We start from the raw sequence: 9951 nt of genomic DNA on the forward strand, positions 1-9951 counted from the left end.
ATAAAGATTTAGCATGTGGGAATCATCTGTCTCATGTGTCTTACTGATGGAATTGGTTCTGCAAGTTAAAATGTTGTCTCTCTGGAGCGTGAGTATGAGTGTGTTTCAGTCTGCCGTTAACAATGTTCTGTGAATAGTGATTTGCCCTGAAGATGCAACTGCTGAGCAGTCCTTCATGTCCTTTAGGAAGAAAACTTAAGCTTTTTGAGGGTGGTTTGTAAATATTCATAGGCTGCTGCTACAACTTCAAAAAAGTATGTGAAATTACAAACACGCCATGCAAGGCCTGTTTCAGCAAAGTGCAGTGTGTTGGAAACCTGCCACTCCTTTTGGAGCACTCCCTCAGCCTTTGCTTTATAAGGCCCCTTTGATGTCATCCTTCTTTCTGTTGGGAAAGGATTAAGCAATAGTCTAAATGTCATAGAATCATAGAATATCTGAGCTGGAAGGGACCCACACGGATCATCGAGTCCAACTCCTCTATTCCCCAAAGGACCACCCAGAAAATCAGACCCTGTGTCTGAGGGCGCTGTCCAAACACTTCTGGAACTCCGGCAGGCTCGGTGCCGTGACCACTGCCCTGGGGAGCCTGTCCCAGTGCCCGACCACCCTCTGGGTGCAGAACCTTTCCCTCACACCCAGCCTGACCCTCCCCTGTCCCAGCTCCATGCCGTTCCCTCGGGTCCTGTCGCTGTCCCCAGAGAGCAGAGCTCAGCGCCTGCCCCTCCGCTCCCCTCGTGAGGGAGCTGCAGGCCGCCATGAGGCCTCCCCTCAGCCTGCTCTGCTGGGGGCTGGACAAACAAAGTATAAGAAGTATCTTTGAATGTGTAACCAGGGTTGCCCCTTTCCAGGTGCAGAATCCGGCACTTGCTCTTGTTAAACCTCATATTGCTGGTGATTGCCCTGCTCCCTAATTTGTCAAGATCTCTCTGGAAGGCTTCACCACCCTCAATGGAGTCAACAGCTTTACCCGGTTTGGTATCATCTGCAATCTTGCTTAAAAAACCTTAAAAATCCTTCATCCAAATCGTTTATGAAAACGTTGAAGAGGACTGGTCCTAAAATGGAGCCCTGAGGAACCTGCCTAGTGACAGGTCACCAGCCTGATCTAACCCCGTTTACAGGAACCCTCTGGGCCTGACACGTCAGACAATTCTTCACCCATCCTATTGTGCTTTTATTTAACTGTATTTGGGTCACTTTGTCTAGAAGGATACTCTGCGAGACAGTATCAAAAGTTTTACTAAAACCCAGAAAGATTATATTGACTGGCTTGCTTTGGCCAACTAGCTGGGTGATCTTGTTGTGGAGGGAAATGAGACACCAAATAGATCTTAAGCAGTGAGCCGCAGAAGAAGTTCGACATGGAAAGTTACTGGTACAGAAATCTTGCGAATCAGGTATTTTTTTTCTTCTGTTTTTAAGGTCTTAAGAATGGAGTAAGCAAGGGGTATGTCTACGTAAGTATTTTAGTTTGTAACAGAACTTTTCTTTTGAAGTGAATCTGGCTGCATTATGGTTTGCACTTTTGAAATGGGCTTGAACTGTGTGTATTTGATTCATTTTGGATGAATTGGAAGATGTATGCCAGGACAGACCAAATATATTCCAGACAGAAACAGGTCTTTGGTCCTTGTGGCCAAAACAGAACTTTTCAAAAGAATGACAACCAAAATGCCGAAATGTTTGTAATGTGGGTGTTAGATTCTTACATTGGCTCTGCAGTTTTACCCGTACTGTAGCAGTCTTAGTCAAGGTGATATCCATGGGAATGGTGATAAAGATATAAAGAAGGCAGAGCTTACACAAAAAATGTGGTATGAAACTCAAAAGATCTTGCACTGAGGAGGAGAACTCAGGTTTTATGAGGGCATCAGGTACAGCATGAACTTGGTTTAAAAATATTCCATCCTTGTCAGGAAAGTTGAAGAAAATGCAGAGAATAAAGTTGGGGTACTTCAAAGGATGTGTCTTTAGCCTACAGAGTAACCCAGAATACTTGAGAACTCAAGTGAAATGATATGTCAAGTTTAATATTTTTGTCCAGTTTGAAGTAATGGTTATGTGGTCGAGAGATCATGGCTGTGTTCAAAACCTCTGTGTAACACCGGTCTGTGTTTAGGTTTGTTTGTACTTGCTGTATATTTCTTAAGCTAGGCAAAAGGTTGCTACTTCATGGAATGAATGATGAGGACATGTTTGAGAGTCATGGAAGATTTTGAAGGGTTTGTGTTAGCGCCATATTGCTATGGAGCTATGAGGTTTTTTGTGCCAGTGACTACTTAGTTCTGGTTCGAGGACATAAAAGCACACAGGGATCCAAGCAGCCTTCCGAGTGTCCAAGAGATAGCACTAAGCTACACATTTCTGATATTATGTCTGTTTTAAAATGTCAGTTCCTGACTTTTCATGCCTCAGAATGTTGGTTCAGTTTTGCAATCTCTCAAGTATTGAGCTTTCCAGACTTGCTTGGGCTAAGCTGGGGATACGTGCACATGTGGTTCATGAAACTTTCATGAGGTAACCAGTAACCACTCCAGATTTAGACAAGCCTTCCTGACTGTCTGGTGTTGTCTTGCTTCCTCATTTTTGTTTGTTAGTTTTCTGTACGTTGGAACTCATTCCTGTGGACCAGATTGTATTTAAATCCACAACAAATACAGCCATAATCAGGTAAGAGTAATTCAGTGCTCATGAAGGAAATTCAGAGTTCTCTCTTCATTCTTCCTGTTTGTTCTCCAGTTATCAGGGAGAAAACAGCCATGGAACTTTCTTCTTCTATTTTTTTTTTTTTTTAACAGGCAGGGAATGTCTTAATAAACTTGGCAAAATGTTATCTTGTTTTATTGTTATTTCCAGTTACAAATTTTTTTTTTCAGTCCTTTTTAAAAGAAAAAACAAAACAAAACAAAAACCACAAACTGTAATACTTGTAAGTACTGTACTCTAGCCAATTCATAGCTGTGCGTGGGAGAAATTGGGGAAAACGTTCAAAACCTGGGTTAATACTAATGGGGAGAGCTGTCTGCCAGGGCTGGTCGCCAGGTAAGTGCCCTATACCGGTCATGAAAGAGTTGAAAAGGAGATGTGATCTTTATTTAATCGTAATGCACTACAACCTGACACCTAGGCTATCTACAGAGTTGCCAAGAGGAAAGAACTTGAATCTAAGCCTAAAATTCAGATTGTTCTGTGTAGAAGTTGAAGGAAGTTGTATGGCTTAAGGAGAGGCCACTGCTTTAGTGATCAGGGCAGTAACATAACTGGAGAAGAGAAACTCAGGAAATACCTGGGGATCCAGCCCCATTGAAGGAGAAACTTCAAGAGAACAAAAAGTTTTTCTGAGAAAGCTCCTGCGAGAAAAAAAGGCATCTAGATATTCCAGAAGAAAGAGACTACCTTTTCTCAGCTGGTGGAGAAAGTGAAAAGAACTGGAAAACCTGCATGCAAAAGGTAAGAAATGTAAGTATTAGCCTTCTGGATGCTCTGTGTTTTGGAAACCCAGCAACACTTGTAAATTACTGAGCAGATGTGAGCTGCATTAGCTTGGTCTTACTAAACTTGGTTAAAACACAACCTACAACAGCGAATGCCTTGAGAACAATGAAGAGATAAAGCTACAAGTGGTGACGTTTGAGCTGCAGTTCCTGATCCGTTTTACAGGAACAATTAGGACTGAAGTGTAATGTCAGTTTGACTGAAGGTCAGGGCCTAAGTAGTCTTTTAAAACTGAGACTTTAGTAGTAAAGACTCAAAGCTGAGAATAACTGTACTCCAGAAAAATGGGCTGTTTTTATTTTGTTGTGATAGCTGTACTTCTGTTACATTCTGTCAATGGACGAGTTCTGTTTCTGTGGAGAAGGTACAGATTATCTAGAAACTTCCTAAAACATTGTTCTTGATATTAAACATTGATAGTGTATGTTAATTGAAGGATGGAAACTAGATCTGGAAAAGCCACACATGAAGCTGTTATGTGCCTTGGAAGCGTAGCCAATCTGTAAATGTCGTTTTACATAAAATGAGGAGGTATTATCACTGCTTTAGGCTGTGGCAGCTAGCAACTGGTTGGAGTCACAGAGTTTTAGTCTCTTACAAGATCATTTACCTTTGCAGGGCTGAGATAAATCTATTTATCCCTATGCCTCCGTTTTATTGTAATAGTAAGGTCCACACTTCATTGTGTGTGGTGTGGATGGAATAACAATTCAGGAGGGAAATGTCTGGGGAAAAGTAAAGGAAGAGGTGAAGAGAAAAAGAGTAAAGATAAAGTGAATGTGGTGATGCTGCAGTCAAAGCCCATGCATGTTCGTGTTTTATTAGGGCAAAGAGTGGGAAGGTTGTTCTCATGAAAGGCCTCTTTTGCTTTCTTCTTCCATGGCGATACAAATTTGCGTATGCCTAGCATGGTTCATTTTAGGTTGTTTGCTCTGTGCGCAGGAGTAGAAACCCAGTAAAGAAGCCAGGTAATTCGAGAGATTGGTTCCTCCTCTCTGATTCGGCTCCACGAGTGCAGGTCTTTCTGTCATTTAATCAGTGCAGGTCAAGGGGGGCTCAGCACCTGTGTTGCAGCAGAGCTCATCCTCCTCTGAATAGCAGTGGTACTGTTGCACGGTACGGAGGTTCCAGTAAGCTGTGCTGACAAACCTAACATCGCACTGCTCATGTAGGTCTTGCTTTCTGTGGTCTTTTTATTGGAATGCTCTGAATGATTAGATTACAAATGAGCGTGCTTCCTATTGCTAGTGTTCTTTTTTCTTTACAACAACTTCTGCAATTGGATTTCACTTGATTTACTTATTAGTGCCAACACTTTATTCCATAAATTGCTTCTGGATATCTTCAGCAAGAACACTTGGTTTTCTGTGTGATGGAATTATTCAGTGAATTGTAGCTTTTTTTTTTTTTTTCTATTATAGTTAGAAGAACCTAATTTGTTTCTTAATATTGTGGCTTTTTATCACTTAACAGTTCAGCAGTGCCCAGAAAATTGCTTATGCTTTCATTCACAGTAGAGCAAACAACATGCATTTGCTTTTCCAACTGTGACATAGGAATATTCATGTTTTGAATTAGAAGATGTGAAGTAGGTGGGAGACTTGATACAGCTGACTTTTCACTCTGAGACACCTCTCTGGATTGCATCTCGGTCTCCTTGGAGACTGCTGCTATCATTAAATCATAAGCTAGCCCAGGGCCCTCCTGTCTTGCTGCTACGTAAACAGAATGGAATTTCAGCTCTGTGGCCAAACAAGATGCATCATGACTGTAGTCCAGGAGTTAGGACACTTACTTATATCCAGTGAAGATCAGCTTAGAGAATCGTGGAAAACGATTCTCTGGTCCCAGAAGAGATGTTGAACACCAGTGTGAGCGTCAGGCAGTTTTGCAGAGGAAGCTGGGAACAAGAAGAGGATATAATTATGTTCCTGTACTTCAGATTCAAATCCTCTGTACCATTTTAAAAATATATAGGATATGATATGCTGACTACTTCAAATGCAGGATATAGGATATGACGGCAGACTTTTTGTATTAATTAACATTTTCCCTCAGATAGCTTTTCTTAACTAAATGAAAAAGAAAAAAGTTCTGACTGCATTTTATAAGTGTTCTGATCTTGGTGGTGTGTGTGTGTGAGGCATGCTGTAAGCAGGCTTACCCTATGCACCCTCTTTCAAAATATGGGTAAGCATAAAGCTCTCTGGAGATGACCAGAAAACTTGTAGGTAAAACAGGTGGGTTCCTTGCACACTTAAGCAGGACAAAGGTGGTGGGTGTTCTTTCTGAGTTTTTTTGGGCATGGATGAGCTCCCTATTTGTGTCACATTTAGCATCTTTGCCTTCAGAGTTGAATGAGAGGCTGTGTGTGTTATGGAAACCATCTGCAAAATCAGAAGAATGGAGTGACATCATCTTCTAAAGAAAAATAAACATGTTTATGAAACTGTTTGAAACCTTTCCATGGGTACATTTACCCTTGTAAGAGGTTTTGTTGAGACTGTGTTTGTCATAGTAGTAGTGCTTCTTCATCAGTATGCTAGGAAAGTGATTTTCTGAGTTCATTCTTTATTACTGAAAGAAAACAAAGTGTATAGCAGAACAATGACCCTTGTCTTCAGAAGAATGGATGTAAGCTTGTTGGAGGTGGATGACGTCCCATTGGAGGCAGCAGAGGAGAGTAAAGAGGGCCAAGAGAGCTTTTTGATGGTCAAGCGTAGCATCCTTCATGCATAGAAAGGGAACGTTTTGAAGTTTATGAGCTGTGTATATGGCAGGGGGTCCCAGTGGCTAGCTGGGGAGCTCAGACTGAACTCAGCTGGACTTGTACATAGATGGAAGTGGGAATGGTCTACATGACATAAACGGACATTGCTAAGATGGCATAGAGGAGCTAGCTGCTTCTGAAGGGGATCTGAAATTTGTGGTGGATGAGAAAAGCAACAAGAAAGGCTGTTAGAGCTGCATAAGCGACAACAGAGGGGACTAAGGAATACGTGGACCTGCTGAAGAATGGGGTGGTGGGCCTGGTGATATAGGAAGTAAAAATGGTTGAGTTACTCAGTAGATAACTGGCAAGGTTTGTTGTGAAGTCTTCTAGATCCATGTGCCTAGAGGCCAAGTCTGGGCCATGGTAAAGGAAGTCTGAGATGGGGATTCCTTAAGCAGCCTGGACACATACAGAAATTCATGGATGCATCCAGTGCTGCTGAGGGAGCTGGCCAATGTCATTGGTCAACACTGCTCTCTGTGACCATCAAAAGGGCATGATGATTGGATGAAGTTCGTGATGACCAGAAGAAGGCAAGCATCCTCGAGAAAAATTAGGTGAATTTGGGGAACTTCAGGCTAGGCAGCCTAATCAGAGTCCTCAGGAACATTATGGAGCCACTTTTCCTGGAAGCCAGGCACAGCTGGAAAAGGTGACTGGGAACAGAAAAGACAGGTTTACTGAGAAAGATGTGATTGTCTTCTTCAAAGAGATGATTAGTTGTGTGAATGAGGGGAGAGCGGAGTTTTAAAGTCCTTTGTAGCTAAGATGGAGAAGTATGCTGTGGACTGACAGATTATCAGTTGAGTGGAAAATGGGCTGGACCAATGGACTCAAAGGGTTCAGATGGCAGCTGGTTTTACCTGGCATTGCTCAGAGGCTGATGTTAGGGATGCTCACATTTAATGTTCTCATAAGTTACCCAGATATTGGGATGGAGAGCATCCGCAGAAGTTCATGTCACACAAAACTGGGTTGTGGAGTGACTGATGAGCTGTTCAGGCCTGATATCCAGAGGCACCTGGACACATTGGAGAAGTGGACTGAGAGGGACCTTCCAAAGTTAAGTCAGATGCAGAGTTTCAGCACTCAGAAGGGACCAGTCTCCAGGTTTGCTGGGATTGACTTGCTAGAAAGCTGCTTGCAAAGCTGGATCTCGGGATTTTGGTTGGACAAAAATCAGCAACGTGCCCTTGCAGCAATGAAGGCCAGGCCCACCCTGGGCAGCATAAGCAGCAGCATAATTGAGGGAATTCACTAATCCCATGCATTTTGCTCTTGTGAGACTACATCTGTAACGCTGTGTCCAGTTTTGGGGTCACCAGTACAGGGAAGATGCAGACGTACTGGAGAGAGGCTTGTGGAGGGCCAGTGAGGGGGGATTGAGCCTATGGCATGCAAACAGTCTGAGAAGCTGGGTTCATTTGTCTTGAAGAGGAGATGTCTTAGAGGGAGCTTTCTAATTTCTGTTTTCTTCTATCCAATGTGTAGTCATAGGGAAGACAGACTCTTGGAAGTGCACGTGGAAAGGGTAAGAAGTAATGGACTGATGTTGCAGCAGGAGAAATTATGACTAGATATCAGGAAAAAAAATCTTCACAGTGAGGAAGATCAAATGCTGGTTGTTCAGGGAGGCTGTAGTATCTCCATCCTTGCCAGATGCTCAAAGCCTGATTAGACAAACCCCTGAGCAATGTGGATCTGGCTTGAAAGCTGGCTCTCGTCTTAATAGGGAAGCAGACCAGACAGCCTGCAAAGGTCCCTTCCAATATTGTTGTGTGATTCTATTAACAGCAGCGTAAATATCTTCAAAGTAGGTCCAGAATAAAGTGATGCAAGCAACAAGGAAGTCACAGAGAGAAAAAAAATAAGAAGTGAAAAGCCAGAATTGCAGAACTGAAATAAAAAGCATGTGAAAGAGGAAAAAGTCAGTTGTATTTGGAAGTTCTGTTACTTTGGAAGCATAAATTTACATTTATAAGCCTTTATGTGTTTATACAGAATTTATGTAATATCTCTCTTTTTGTTTTGAGGGTGGGAGAAATGTCATATTACACTGTTTATTGTTTGCCACAATTAATTAGAAATCAGTGATTGGAAACTATTAATCAGAAGATGGAACACACTTCTTTAGACCACTGAAGGAAAAGAAATGGAATAAAAGAGTATCAGAGCTGTTACAAAGAGACTGAACTTTGTTTTGAAAAATGCATGACTGTTTCTTGCCTTCCAGAACATAAATGGTAAGACATGTGTGGCTAATGTCCTTTACCCGCTTTCCATCCCCTGATGGGCTTCAACTGCCATGGGACATCATTCAGCCTCTGTTAATCCCCTTGTGTGAACTCAGACAAGTGCCGTGGTGGTGACTGAGAAGCCAAAAACAAAACCTGAAGCGGTGTAGCTCGTAATCTAATTAAAATTTTCATTTTGTAAAAGATTTTGGGAATTGTGTAAGCTGGTGCCTACCTCAGATGCTTGCTTGGCTTAAAATGTATGTGTGCAATGTACATATGTTACCTGACTCTTTTTAAGCCAAAAATAAAATGTATGTGATTTCTTGTTTGCCTTTTATACAGTAGAGCCTGGACTTCTGACTGCTGCACAGTGATCCCAGCTGACTGCTTTTTGGATAATAAAAGGCCAGTTCTGTGCTGCCTTCCAGATTGCTTGCATAAAAGAGAACCTCAGCAACACTTGTGTAGCCAAGTCGGGTCAAAATTTCAGACTGAAAAGAGAAGCAGGTCTTGAAAGAAAAGCTCTTGGTCAGATTTATGTGTCTGAGTTTCATGATGTTCTGCTTGGTGTTCTCTTCTTTGTCAGCCTCTGATGTTTTATATAGCTGCATAGATTTCAGTATTATGATTTACCAAAATTGTAAATTTTATTTGGAGAGATGATGGCTGAATGGCTCCATGTGGTTAAAAGGATAGGTTCTTACGTAGCTTTTGCTTCACATCTATAAAATGTGTGATGAAATGTCAGATGCTTTAATTAGACTGTTAAAAGATACAAAGCAGTTTAACTGGATGTTAATGAAGAGATGTCTAGGAGTGCCTAAAGCCAAACAAAAAGCTGTTCTATTAGTGCTGCTATCTGAAACTCCAAAACCCAAATGTCACACTGGACTGTATTCCTCTTGGGTCTTGTATCTAGAAAAGCTCCTATTTTGTTTATGTTTAGGAAAAAATGGAAAGAAAGGTGTGCATATGATGTGAGTATACTTGTAAATATACTGTAAATTGTGCTGTAAATATTTAGAATGTTAATTTGGATCATTGGTGTTTTCTAACTAATAAAACAGCATAAATTATTTCCCGTGTCTTCTGGATTTTTCTGTCTTTTGAAATTCTCACTTGGAAGGCCATGCAATTTACCTGGATCAAGCAATTGAAAAATGACAATACACGATGGGCACAGCTGTTTAAAACCCTTTACTGCCCTGAAGAAACTGACTTGGGGCAATTCCCTGACCTCAAAATTAGCCAGCTCTTAAAATTCTTCCTCTTTTCTTGCCCCAAACAAGTCAGTTATTGCTGGCTAGCACTAAATTTTTCTAACTCCATGTTATCTGCCTTTGAACGTTTTTGCAATTCTGACTTTGACAAGCTCTGAGATAGCTTTAATACAAAATAACTTTTCATGATTCTTTTATAAGGAAATATTTTCATTATTTGTTT

General features: G+C 41.5%; 1 long non-coding RNA gene across 1 annotated transcript; it reads left to right on the top strand.

Moving 5' to 3' along the window:
- The first annotated feature begins 4949 nt into the window (after positions 1-4949).
- Positions 4950-9586, top strand: LOC118259663 (uncharacterized). The gene is made up of 2 exons (XR_004782079.2): positions 4950-8514; positions 8851-9586. It is a non-coding gene; the product is annotated as an uncharacterized LOC118259663 (long non-coding RNA).
- Positions 9587-9951: the final 365 nt, after the last annotated feature.

This window comes from Cygnus atratus, chromosome Z (genome assembly GCF_013377495.2).
Source record: "Cygnus atratus isolate AKBS03 ecotype Queensland, Australia chromosome Z, CAtr_DNAZoo_HiC_assembly, whole genome shotgun sequence".
NCBI lineage: Eukaryota > Metazoa > Chordata > Aves > Anseriformes > Anatidae > Cygnus > Cygnus atratus.